The following is a 14,266-nucleotide window of genomic DNA, read 5'->3' as shown; positions in this document are numbered from 1 at the left end:
TATTCTTTTCTAAATACAATGAGAGAGAAAGAAGACTTGACTTTTTTTTTTTTTTTTTAACCTTCTGAGCTATACCCCAGCCCTATTTTATTTATCTTGGAACAAGGTCTTGCTAACCTCCTGAAGTTCTCAGCCTCCCATGTACTGGGATTACATGCACATGCCACTATGCCTAGCTAAGACTTTATTTTTTATTTTTTTATTTTATTTTATTTATTTATTATTTTTTTTTTTATTTTTTGGTGGCACTGGGGATGGAACCCAGGGGCCTTCTACCTCCGGGCTATACTCCCAGACCTATTTTATATTTTATTTGAAAACAGGGTCTCTTCGAACCTGCACAATCCTCCTATCTCAGCCTCCCAAGTGTGGGGATTACAAGCGTGCACCACCACGCCCAGCTTTTGGTGGTACTGGGGGTGGAACCCAGAGGCTTTCTACCTCTGGGCTATACTCCCAGACCTTTTCTTTATATATATTTTTTATTTGGAAACAGGGTCTCACTAGGTTGCTGAGAGCCTCACTAAGTAGCTGAGGCTGGCTTCGAACCCGTGTGATCCTCCTGTCTCAGCCTCCCAAGCGCAGGGATTACAAGCATGTGCCACCACGCCCGGCTTTATTTAATTTTTGTTACTGGAGGTTCTAGGGGTATTCTACCTCTGAGCTATACCTCCAGCCCTATTTTATTTTTTTATTTTGAAACAATAGTCTAGCTGTTGCTGATGCTGGCATTGAACTTGTGATCCTAGCCTCCCAAGTACTTTACCACACCGGGATGAAGTTATTAAAATCAGTTTGAAAGATATGTGGACAAGCATTCCCACCTTTACTATTAAAGTAAAAACAATCCATTTAAGAACACAATGGTATCAAAACTACAGCTTTTGCTATTAAACCAAATACTTGTGGTTCATTTCTTCTGAACAAAGCATTTTTCTATTTGAGCAAAGCAACATTATTTCTTATATTAAGTAATTTAAGATGATTATTTTGCATTTATTGTATTTCTATTTTCTTAATTTAATTCTTAAATGTTATAGCTTTTGTTGACTGAGTACTATAAGCCTAAAAATATGTACCTATTTTTATGTTGGTCTAAATATAAGAAATATTAAAATAAAAAAATATATATTTCAGTATAGCGGGCTGTTTGTTTTTCCTGTAAAAGGAGACTATGTGCATGAAAGGTGAGGAACGAACACATACTGTGTGGCTCTACTGACATGAAGTTTATGAACAGGAAAAAATAAGTGTACAGTCACATAAGTCAGAATTGCGGTTATCCAGGAAGACGGACTGGTACTGACTAAAATAGGTCTCCTGCCCCCTGAAGTATACACACTGGGCTGTACACTTAAGATTGGCACACTTCAAGCTGGGCGTAGTGGCACTTGCTTGTAATCCCAGCATTTGGGAGGCTGAGACAGGAGGATCGTGGTTCGCAGAAAGCCTCAGCTACTTAGGCCCTTTGCAATTCAGTGAGACTCTGTTTCAAAATAAAGAATAAAAAATAAGGCTAGGGATATAGCTCAGAGGTAGAATGTCCCTGGGTTCCATCCCCAATACAAAAAAAAAAAAAAGATTGGCACACTTGCCTGGCCTGGGTGCAGTGCAGATGCCTATAAGTCTAACAATTCAGGAAGCTGAGGCCAGAGGATCAAAGGCCAGATGGCTTTTTAGTATGTCCCTGTATCAAAATAATATGATCCAGGTGTGGGGTTGTATGCCTGTAACTCCAATACTTGAAAGGCTGAGACAAGAGAGTTTCAGGTTTGAGACAATCCTTAGCAACTTCATGAGACCCTCAGCAACTTGGTGAGGCTGTATTCAAAATTTAAAAGGCTGGGACTTAGCTAGGAAATAGATTGCCCCCGATTCAATTTCCAACACACACACACACACACACACACACACACACACACACACACACACAAAGGATGATGACTGCCTGGTTCAAGGCCTTCTTCAACCTAATGAGATACCACCGTTTCAAAACAAAAAATTAGAGCTAGGCATGGTGGGACACACTTGTAATCCCAGCATCCAGGACGGAGGCCGAGACGAGGATCTGGGTTCTTGGCCAACCTCAGTTACTTAGGTCCTTTGCAACTCAATGAAACCCTGTTTCAAAATAAAGAACAGCTGGGTGTGGTGGCACATACTTGTAATCACAGCACTGGGGAAGCTGAGACAGGAGGATAGCGCAGTAGCCTCCGCTACTTAGTGAGGCTCTCAGCAACTTCGACCCTGTTTCCAAATAAAATATAAAATAGGTCAGGGAGTGTAGCCCAGATGTAGAAAGCCCATGGGTTCCATCCCCAGGAACACAAAAGAAAAAAATAGGGCTCAGGGTGTAGCTTGGAGGTAGGATGCCCCTGAGTTCCATCCCCAGTACCACTAAAATACATACATACATACATACATACATACATACATACATACATACATGGGCTGAGGGTATAATTTGGAGGCAGAATGCCCCTGGTTCAATCCTCAGTACTACACACACATAGAAAGGCTGGGGTGTAGCTCAGAGGAGGAATGTACCTGTAATCCCAGTGCTTGGGAGTCTGAGACAGAATTCCAGGTTTGAGACTAGTGTGTGTGTATATATATATATATATATATACATATATATATATATATATATATATATAATGTAGCTGAGGCTGTTCACAAACCTGTAATTCTCCTGTCTCAGCCTCCTAAGTACTGGGATTATAAGCATGCACCACCATCCCCGGCTAGCCTCAGCAATTTAAAGAGACTGACTATGGAAATGAAAAAGGGCAACTGGGTGTGGTGGCTTGTGCCTGTATTCCAGTACTTGTGAAGCTGTGACGGGAGAATTGCAAGTTCAAGACCAGCCTGAGCAACTTAGGGAGACCATTTCAAAAGAAAAAATAAAATTGGGTTGAGGTGTAGCTTGGAAGGTTTAGAATGCCCCTGAGTTCGACCTCCAGTACTCCCTACCCCCCCTCAAAAAAAAAAAAAAAAAAAGACTGGAGGTCTAGTTCAGGTAGAATGCTCCTAGGCTCAATCCCCAGTACAAAATAAAGGTGGCTAGGCATGGTGGCATCACTTGTAATCTTAGTACTTGTGAGGTTGAGACAGAAGGACCACAGGTTCATGGCCAGCCTCAGGTACTTAATGAGGCCCTCCACAACTTAGTGAGATGTTACAAAAGTAAAGAATAAAAATAGGGCTATGGGTTTAGCTCTCCAGTACCGCACCAAAAAGAAGGAGGAGGAGGAGGAGGAGGAGGAGGAGGAGGAGGAGGAGGAGGAGGAGGAGGAGAGAGAAGGAGAAGAGAAGGAGAAGGAGAAGAAGGAGGAGGAAGAGGAGGAGGAGGAGGAGGAGGTGGAGGAGGAGGTGGTGGTGGTATATGTGTGGAACAGAGAGAACAGATAATTGGCACAGAGTTCTACAACCAGGTAAGTCCAAAGTCTGATGCTGGCATCCTGCAGGAGCCTTTGTGCTGTGTCATCTCCTGGCAGAATAGCAGGACAAAACAGAGGAAGGAGAATTGGAATAGGGCCAGACTCCTGTGTTTACCAAAGCCCATTCCTGCAATAACTAATCTATTCTCACACCACTGCATTACTGTATTCACACTAATCTACTCATCATAACGTTACTGTATTCAAGAGGATCTAATCACCACTTAATGTTTCTATCTCTTACTACTGTTAAAGCCTTAGCAACTGTTTCCAGCAAAGGAACTGTGAGGACATATTCAACCCCTGGTGAATGAAAAGAAGAAACAGAGTATAAGTCTGGTCCCTCCCCTCCCACACATGATCTGGAATAGAGGACAGGAGGCGGAATCCTGGAGGCAGAGATATCAGGAGTCCAGATGCTTCGAGACTCCAGGCCTTGCAAGACTACAGATGTCGCGAGAGAATCGGCATGCCTATAAAACACTGATGCCTCTGATCTGCCACGTGACTCAGCCAGCTGATCAGGACTATATGTGTAACTCTTTAGATGCGTGGTCCCGTCCGTCCCTTCCCCCACGACCAGCTGACTCCCCAGAGGGTGCCGGATCAGGTCTGAATAAAGCAGCGGTCTCTGATGACCCGGTTGGTGATTTTACTTTCCTCCTAAACTCCCTGTTTCCATTCTTTCAGAGTAATTCTGCCATATCATCATACTAAAGTATCCTGATTGTACTGAAATTATGAGTTTGTTCAGATTACAACTTGAACTAAGTAGAACATCATTTTTACTTGAACAGTTAGTTTAAACAAAATATGGTACTATGGTATGTGGTTAGGCAGACTTGGATCTTTGGAAGATAATCTTTTATTCTTTTTTTGTAACTAAACTTTTTTTTTAAACTCAGGGACATTCTATTTCTGAGCTATATCCCCAGATGTATTTTATTTTGAGACTAAATAGTGTGTGTGTGTGTGTGTGTGTGTGTGTGTGTGTGTGTGTGTGTGTTACCAAGGGTAGAACCAGAGCTGCATTCCCAGCCCTAGTTTTTATCCTTTAATTTGAAACAGAGTTTCACTAAATTGCAGAGAGCCTTAACTAAGTAGCTGAGGTTGGCCACGAACCTGTGATCCTCCTGTCTTAACCTCCCAAGTACTAAGATGACAAGTGTGCATCACCATGCCTGGCTGTGTGCACTGACCTTAAACCTGTGATCCTCCTATCTTATCCTTCCTGGTATTAGGATTATAGGAGCCAGGCATGGTGGTGCACACTTGTAATCCCAGCATTTGAAAGGCTGGGACAGGACAATAGTGGTTTGTGGGAAGCCTCAGCTACTACTTAGTGAAGCCCTTTGCAACTCAGTGAGACCCTGTTTCAAAATAAAGAATAAAAAATAGGGCTGGAAGCCGGGCGTGGTGGCGCACGCTTGTAATCCCAGCATTTGGGAGGCTGAGACCGGAGGATCACGGTTCGCGGACAGCCCCAGCTACTTAGTGAGGCCTCTGCAACTCAGTGAGACCTGGTTTCAAAATAAAGAATCAAAAATAGGGCAGGGGCTGTAGCTCGGAGGTCAAATGCCCCTGGGCTCCATCCCCAGACCCGCAAAAAAAAAAAAAAAAAAAAAAATAGGGCTGGAGGTGGAATGACCCTGGGTTCCATCTCCAGTACCATACAAAAAAAAAAAAAAGAAGAATTATAGGAGAGTGCCTCCATGCCTGGCTTTGGTAGATACATTCTAGTTTGGAGGTAGCATCCCTCTGGGTTCAATCCTTAGTACAATAACAAGAGTATAAAAAATAATAGAAGCCGGGCGTGGTGGCGCACACTTGTAATCCCTGCGCTTGGGAGGCTGAGACAGGAGGATCGCACGGGTTCCAAGCCAGCCTTAGCTACTGAGTGAGGCTCTCAGCAACCTAGTGAGACCCTGTTTCCAAAGAAAATGTAAAATAGGTCTGGGAGGTAGAAAGCCTCTGGGTTTCACCCCAAGTACCACCAGAAAAAAAAAAAAAAAAAAAAAAAAAAAGGAGAAAAATCTGAAAGAAAAAAAAAAACTATTGATACTATTTGTTGCCAATGATAAAATTTGAACTTGCAAACAAAAATTACAATTTTGAATACCTTGTATTTGTCAGTGTGTGTGTGTGTGTGTGTGTGTGTGTGTGTAACGGGATTGAACTCAGGGGCATTCTACCTCCTAGCTACATCCCCAGCCATATTTTTTTATTCTTTTTTTTTTTGCGGGTCTGGGGATAGAACCCAGGGACATTTAACCTCTGAGCTAAATCCCCTGCCCTATTTTTTATTCTGTATATTGAAACCAGGTCTCACTGAGTTGCAGAGGGCCTCACTAAGTAGCTGAGGCTGTCTGCAAACCACGATCCTCCTGTCTCAGCCTCCCAAATGCTGGGATTACAAGCGTGCACCACAACGCCTGGCTTATTTTTTATTCTTTATTTTGAAACAGAGTCTCACTAAGTTGAGGAGGGCCTTGCTAAGTAGCTGAGATTGGCTGCAAACCTGTGATCCTCCTGTCTCAGACTCTCAAGTACTGGGATTACAAGCTTGTCCCACCATGCCGGCTGTATTTGTCTTTGTTTTTTTTTTTTTTTTTTTTTTTTTTTGCAGTACTGGGGATGGAACCCAGGGGCATTGTACCTCTGAGCTACACCCCCAGCCCTATTTTTATTCTTTATTTTGAAACAGGTCTCACTAAATTGCAAATCTCAAATGCACGATCCTCCTGTGTCAGCCTCAAAATGCTGGGATTACAAGCATGTGCCACCACAGCAGGCTCTTTTATTTGTTATCTTGAACTTCATAGTTTCCCAAATTTTCACAAACTTTTTTTTTTCAGTACTGGGGATGGAACCCAGGGTCATTCTACCTCTGAGATATACCCCCAGCCTAGTTTTTTATTATTTATTTTGAAACAAGGTCTCACTGAGTTGCAAAAGGCTTCACCAAGTAGATGAGGCTGTTCATGAGCTGCGATCCTCCTGACTCAGCCTCCCAAATGCTGGGATTACAAGTGTGTGCCACCACACCCAGCTCTTCACAAACTTTCTGATGAGATCAATAGTTACACTAACAAATATATGGGTTTTCTTCTTTCTTTTCTTTTTCTTTCTTCCCTCCCTCCCTCCTTCTTCTTTCTTTCTTTCTTTCTTTCTTTCTTTCTTTCTTTCTTTCTTTCTTTCTTTCTTTCATCTTTCTTCCTTCCCTACCCACCCCTTGTACTGGGGGTTAAACCCAGGGGCATCTATTTCCAAGCTACACTCCAGCCCTATTATTTTCTTTCTTTTTATGGTTTGGAAACAGTCTCCCTAGGTTACTGAGAATCTCACTATGTTGCTGAGGCTGTCCTCAAATCTGTGACACTCTTGTTTCAGCCTCCCAAATACTAGAATTACAGCCATGCACCATCATGCCTGGCTAACAAATGTTATTTTATTATTGTTATTGTTATTGTTATTATTTTGGTACTTGGAATTGAACTCAAGGACATGAGGTACACTGCTAGCCCTTTTTATTTTTTATTTTGAAACATGGTCTCACTCAGTTGCTTAGGTTAACCTCAAACCCGCACCCAGTTTTTACTACTTTATTTTTCTTACTGAATATTTTAAAAAAGTATGTGTGTTTGTGTATTGATTACTGAGGGTTGAACCAAGAAGCATTATACCTCTAAGTTGCACCCCCAGCCCTATTTTATTTTTTATTTGGAAGCAAGATCCTGCTAAGTTCCTGAGGCTGGCTTTGAAGCTGTGATCCACCTCTCTCAGCCTACCAAGTACTGGCATTACAGGTGTGTGCCACCACACCTAATTCTCTTCCTGAATTTTTTTTTTTTTTGGTGTGTGTGGTACTGAGGATGGAACCCAGGGGCCTTCTACCTCCGGGCTATACTCCCAGACCTATTTTATATTTTATTTGGAAACAGAGTCTCAAGCCAGGTGAGGCTGGCTTTGAACCTGCGCAATCCTCCTGTCTCAGCCTCCCAAGTGCGGGGATTACAAGCATGCACCACCACGCCCGGTTTCTCTTCATGAATATTTTTATTATCTCCTATATTAGTTTTATAGGGCTTACAGTAAAACGTACCACAGACTTGAAGTTAGTGATATTGCTTATTGGAAGATCTCTTGTCTAGCTCAAGGTCCTGGGTTTGATCCCTAACACACACACACACACACACACACACACACACACACACGCATGCACGCACGCACGCACGCACGCACGCATGCAAGCACACACAAACACACATCACAAATTGGCTTAAATAATATATCTATTAGCTGGGCATGATGGCACACGCTTGTAATCCCAGCTATGGCCAGCCGCAGGTACTTAGTGAGGCCCTTTGCAAGTCAGTGAAACCCTGTTTCTAAATAAAGCATAAAAAATAGGACTGGAGGTGGAGCTCAGAGGTAGAATGCCCCTGAGTTTCCTCTCCAAAAAATATATATATATATAATATATATTATATATAATATAGAAATATATATATATATATATTTTGTGTGTGTGTGTGTGTGTGTGTGTGTGTGTGTGTGTGGTACTGAGGGTGGAACCCTAGGGCTTTTCTTTTTGTTTTGTTTTGTTTTGTTTTGGTTTTGGTTTTTTTTTTTTTTTTTTTGGTAGTACTGGGGTTCCTGGAAACCCTTCTTCCTCTGGGCTACACTCCCAGACCTATTTTTATACTTTTTTAAATTTGGAAACAGAGTCTCTTTAAGCCAGTGTGACTGGTCGAACCTGTCCGATCCTCCTGTCTCCGCCTTCCAAGTGTAGGGATTACAAGCGTGTGCCACTACGCCTGGTGTCCCAGGGCCTTTTCTAACTTCAGGCTATACTCCCATGCAGATACCAGCTGCAGCCACGCCCTCTCGGCATCTGCATTCTTATTCTTGCAGTCCATAGGCGATTCTCAATGTGAGAAATAAGCCCCAAGAGAAGGTGTGGTCGCTGGCAAAAAGTATTCCCCACTCTTAGATATTCTTTCATAACTACTATCCTTTTGGTAATGATTCTTTTAACTCTCCAAATGAATTGCTCCGGTGGGAAAAAGATCAGGACTGCGAGTGAAAATTGAATCCATGTAAAATAATCCTTTTAGTAAACTTTCAGCCTTGCTCAAATGGTAATTAGATGAGCCTTGTTCAAATGGTAATTAGAAGCAGCATTCCAGTCCACCTTTATCTTTGATCTTCAATAAATCTTGGCTTTTGCACCTAGTACAGCGACACCACCTGGTTAAAAATAGCCATGTCAAAACAAAGGACAGATAAAATAGATGTGTAAAGGTGAAAGAAAGAAAATATGGTGAGAATGAGAAAGTATTTTGTATGAAAAAGAGCTTATCCTGAGATTGGCCCGAATGGGAAAGAGAGAATTAGGGTAATCAGAAAAGAAAAGAAAGTTGCAGAGGGTTAGTGATAGGGATACGGATTATTAAAAGAGGGAAAATGCTCAGCTGCTAGAGAAATATATCTGACAACTAAATCTAAAGACTTCATGTTATTTCTTGGTGTTTACCTGCTAAATTGTGTCATGAGTTTGTTTAAGTTTTCAGACAGCGGATAGTATTGCAGACAAAATCCAGCAGACATCCATCGAAATTCCTTAAATCATCATGAAGGAACACGGATTTTCCTTACGATAACTATATGAAAGCTGGAATCTCGGACTTTGTCCCCCATTATATATAAAGGAGGACATTGGACTAAGCCCTAGGAATGAGAGCTCCGAAAGGGTTAAAGAAAACTCTTAAAAACTGGATTCTTCGAGTGATCTTAAAAACTAAATTCTTCAAGGGATTTTGGGTGTGACTTTTAGCCAAATAGAAGCCTCTGCAGCTGCAAGGCCAAAGGGAGCACAAGACCCACCTGAGATAAATGGACTGATCTCAATCACAAAGACCTGGGATATCCCATGCCTTACTTTTGTCTTGTTCAGGGTTGGTAATTTGCATGTGTATCTCTCTTTTGTACCTTGGGTGTTTTGCACTTCTTTTACTAGAAATTCACTGGGAGAGGGGAATATATAAAAAATCTTGTGTCCAAAATAAAGTGTTCAATTGCACAAGAAGCATCGATCCATGTCAGGTTCTTTTTAAAGCGCCGATCATAGGATTATTTTCCTAGGAAAGAACCGCTACAGATAAGAATCTGTAGTAAAATCACTCTATCTTTCCCCACCTTTACTGAGACCCTCGATCGCGAGCAAACTCGCGCCCCAGCATTAAAGAGAATTATGCCAAGAAAAACATAGCTTAGTGGGCCCCGACATTGTACAGGAGAATTTGTCATGAGGCTGTTGTAATGGAGCCCTTTTTAGCCAAGTAAGGTGATGCTAGTTAGGGTACCCCAACAGTTTGGCTGCAGTAGGTGTGGTGAGAATCACTTTAAAAGGCCAAGTCCACTGTGGTTGGAGATATTTTGGTTGAAACAACTTAAGGAGGACTTGGTCTCCTGTCATAAGGGCCTTGGATGCCAGGTTGGGGTTACTTCTTCAGTTCTAGGTTGGGTCAGCATGTTCCCAAGGAGTTGCCTTTCCTGATGACTGTGGTTGATATGGGATGTGGAGCTTCCAAGAAATGTCAAGGGCTTGTACCACCTGTTGAGTAACCTGCTACCTTGAAAGTTACCCTGGGGTGCCGGGCGTGGTGGCGCACGCTTGTAATCCCCGTGCTTGGGAGGCTGAGACAGGAGGATCACACAGGTTCTAAGCCAGCCTCAGATACTGAGTGAGGTTCTCAGTAACTTAGTGAGACTCTGTTTCCAAATAAAGTATAAAATAGGTCTGGGAGTATAGCCCAGAGGTAGAAAGCCTCTGGATTCCACTCCCAGTACCACCAAAATAAAAAATAAAAAAAGAAAGTTACCCTGGGGGATCAAGGTTGAGGAGTCTGGGAGCCATCAGTCTTTGGCCAGGCCAAGTAGGGCCAGCAGTGGGGCTTGGTCTAGAAGGGTGGTGGCTCCTGTGTTGAGGCACCTGGGGCTCACTGCTCTTCCAACGGCACTGTTTCAGTGTCCCTGCATACACAGGCACACTCTGGTTGGTGTGTGTGGCCTTGCTGCACTTGAAGCAGGCTCCTGGTGGTAGTTGTCATTGTTGTCCTCCACAATATGTGGTGCTCCAGGGGTCTAAGCCACCACTGCTGGCTGCAGGGCAGCTACCTAGGGTCGCCTTTTGGTGAAGTCGGAGTGTACATTCCATTTCAGCCTGTTCCTCTTTGGAATTAAAGACTTTAAATGCCATGTTCACCAAATCTCAGATAGGAGCCTGAGGGCTGTCCTCAGCCTTTCTTAATTTTTCAAATATCAGGGGCTGTTGCCCAATGAAATGGGTTGCCAACACCACAGATCCTGCCTCAGTAGATGGATCTAAGTAGATATAGAGGGTAAAAGCCTCCTGAAGCCAATTAAGAAAACAGCTAGTTTTTCTTCGGGACCTTGGATGATTTCCTTAAGTTCATTGTAATTAATCATTTTATGGGAAGCAGCCCGCATGCCATCAAGAAGGCATAGTATATGGTCTCTCATTTTTATTCCCTCACCCCTACCGTTTGGGGCTGGCTGATAATCCCACTGGAGATCCTCTGCAGCTGCTCCTGTAAGGAGTTAAATAAGCCCATTTTGGGCAGCCTTTACAATATGATCCCGTTCATCCAGAGTTAAGGCAGAGGTTAAAATAACATGAAGATCCTGCCATATGAGAGTGTATACTTTAACAATGTATTGGAAGTTGTTTTTTTTTAATAAAACCGGATGGGTTGGCGGAAAAAGAACCCAGTTTTCTTTCAATTTGAGCAAAGTCTGAGAGGGAGAAAGGGACATGAATGTGGACTACACCTTCTGTATAGGCCACCTTGCAGAGCAGGACCAAGAAAGAAGGTGGGTCGTTGGAGCGGGTATGGTAACTTACAGGGTGAAGTGAGGGGGAGGTAAGGGTCAGTCTCTTTATTTATTTACTATTTATTTATTCATTTATTTTGGTGGTACTAGGGGTGGAACCCAGGGGCTTTCTACCTCCGGGCTATACTCCCAGACCTATTTTATATTTGATTTGGAAACAGGGTCTCACTAAGTTGCTGAGAACCTCATTAAGTAGTTGAGGCTGGCCTTGAACCTGTATAATCCTCCTGTCTCAGCCTCCCAAGTGCAGGGATTACAAGTGTGTGCCACCACACCCAGCCAAGGTTGGTATCTTTAAGGGAGGTGGTTGAGGGGGTTAGGAGTGGGCTAGAGTGAGAGGCCATTCTTTTTTTTTTTTTTTTTTTTTTTTTTTGTGGTACTGGGGTTCCTGGAAGCCCTTCTGCCTCCGGGCTACACTCCCAGACCTATTTTTTAAATTTTCATTTTGGAAACAGGGTCTCCTAAACCAGCGCGCGCGTCTGGCTTCGAACCTGCGCGATCCTCCTGTCTCTGCCTCCCAAGCGCGGGGATTACAAGCGTGCGCCACCACGCCCGGCAGAGTGAGAGGCCATTCTAGGGTAAGTTGGTCGTCAGGGAAGTGAGGAGAGATTCTGGGGATTAGGGTCCTCAGAAAGCAGCGTCTGTAACCCAGTAAGATCACAAACTGGCAACCACACAACACCACAGTGGGGCGACCAAGATGGCAACCTTGTGACATCATTTACCAGACTGCTTAGAAAAGTTGCTGAGATCAATCAGGGTTTATGAATCCAGAGTTCCATTTTCAGGCCACCATGACCCATTGTTTTGGAATTCTGACTTTCCATGTCTGGTCTGTGGGCAAGAATGAAGAACAGGAAACAGGCGTCTTCGATTATCCTGATCAATGTTTGAAAACAGTGGTCATGGAAGAGAGAGAGAGAGACGTCTCTATTCCATTTTAAATACCAGAGGATGACCTGGCTGTCTGGGGGGCAACTCTGATGTGGCCACGTGTTTCGATAACAGAGAAGCCAGAGGCAAGAAGCCAGAAGGCAGAAAGCTGGAACCCGCTGACCAGAGGAAGGGAAGGAACTTACCCTGTTTGAAAGTGGAAGCACTTGGTCCAATTAAGAGTAGAGGCCAGGCGTGGTGGTGCATGCTTGTAATCCCCGCGCTTGGGAGGCAGAGACAGGAGAATTGCACAGGTTCGAAGCCAGCCATGCTGGCTTAAGAGACTGTTTCCAAATAAAAAAGAATTAAAAAAAAAAAGTCTGTGAGTGTAGCCTGGAGGTAGAAGGGTTTCCAGGAACCTCAGTGCCACAAAAAAAAAAAAAAAAAAAAAAAAAAAAAAAAAAAAATTGGAGAGTCCAGGTTCCTGGGAGTAAAAACGAGGGCTTCGGAGGGGAGTCACAAGGGCTCAGGGAGGGGTAAAAAAAATAATAGGTCCTCTTGAGTTCGGAGGGTTTTGGTACCAGAGGTAATGTTGAAATTGAGTTGGGGGTTTGCAAAGGAGGAAAGAGACAACCAAATTATTGTGTGAGACCAGGCGTCTTAATCAAACTGGCACCTTTCTGGAGAAGTCTGCTGACAGTGAGGGGAAAAGGATTGGTGATCGAGCAGCAGAATCATGCAGTCATCAGAGTCACAGTAGGCAGAGTCACATGGCAGAGAGGAAGTGAGAGTATTTATGTAGCTGGAGTCTTGGGGTGGAGCCGATCCTCTCATTACCTCTGGAGTCTCGCAGCATCTCCACTCTGGCTTCCAAGGTTCTGTATCCTGTCCCCCATGTGGAATCCAGTGGGGAAAGGAGGGACCCAACCTATCAGCTATGTCCTTGAAGCTATTCTTGTCTAGAAGCCTAGGAACAAGATAGAAGAATAAAGCTTTCTTTATAGGCCCCCTCTGAGGTGAATAAAGCAGGTTTTCCCCAAGCTAACAGAAAAGGTGCAAAACGGCTAGAAAAAAGAGAAACTGCACAGGCTAATTGCTATTCTGCTTCTGCATTCTGCTTGCACTAGGTAAAAGGAATCTCACACTCACCTCTCCTCTCTGAAAATTGAGTGATGCATAAAAGAACTTACATGTTCTGAGCTCAGAGCTCAGACCTGGAGGTTTGCTTACTGAGCTACAGCAGTGAGTGACCTGTTATATTCTACACCAGTCTCTGTTTCTTGTTCTCTGAAGATCAAACCTCCAAAATATTTTGGTGAACCAGGTAGGAGGCACTTTTGGGCCAGTCTGGTCCCAGAGAGAAACCCAGGGTGTTCTTCCCTCTTCTTCTTTTTTTGCAGATCTGGGGATGGAACACAGAGGCATTTGACCTCTGAGCTATACTCCCTGCAAAATTTTTATTCTTTATTTTGAAACAGGGTCTCACTGAGCTGCAGAGGGCCCTGAAGCTGTCCACAAACCGTGATCCTCCAGTCTCAGTCTCCCAAATGCTGGGATTACAAGCGTGTACCACCACTCCAAGCTTTGTCTCTTCTGGTCTGTGTCTTGGGAGTTGGCCTCCCTTTTGCAGATGTTGATCCATTGACGATGCTGGAGGCCTTTTTGTCACCTTATTCCCGAAGATGGAAGGCCTTTTTGCCACCTCCCCTGACGTTGGAACAGATACACTGAATCACAGTAGACTGCCCTGGGGCTCACTATCTAGAAGAAGAGGGGTCTGATCACCCCCTTTTAGGAATTCCCTGAGTCATGTCAAAGGGACAAGAAACCAGAATTCATTAGGTTTCAGATCAGATGTGTGTGAATGGCAAGTGTGTGTGTGTGTGTGTGTGTGTGTGTGTGTGAGAGAGAGAGAGAGAGAGAGAGAGAGAGAGAGAGAGAGAGAGAGAGAGACAGACATTAAGGTCTAACTCAGTCTCTAGGTAAAAATGAAAAAAAAAAACCTAACTAAATACAGAAAGTCCTGACAACCTTGG

This window comes from Muscardinus avellanarius (genome assembly GCF_963383645.1).
Source record: "Muscardinus avellanarius genome assembly, chromosome: 2".
Lineage (NCBI taxonomy): Eukaryota > Metazoa > Chordata > Mammalia > Rodentia > Gliridae > Muscardinus > Muscardinus avellanarius.
This window is presented reverse-complemented; position numbering follows the sequence as displayed.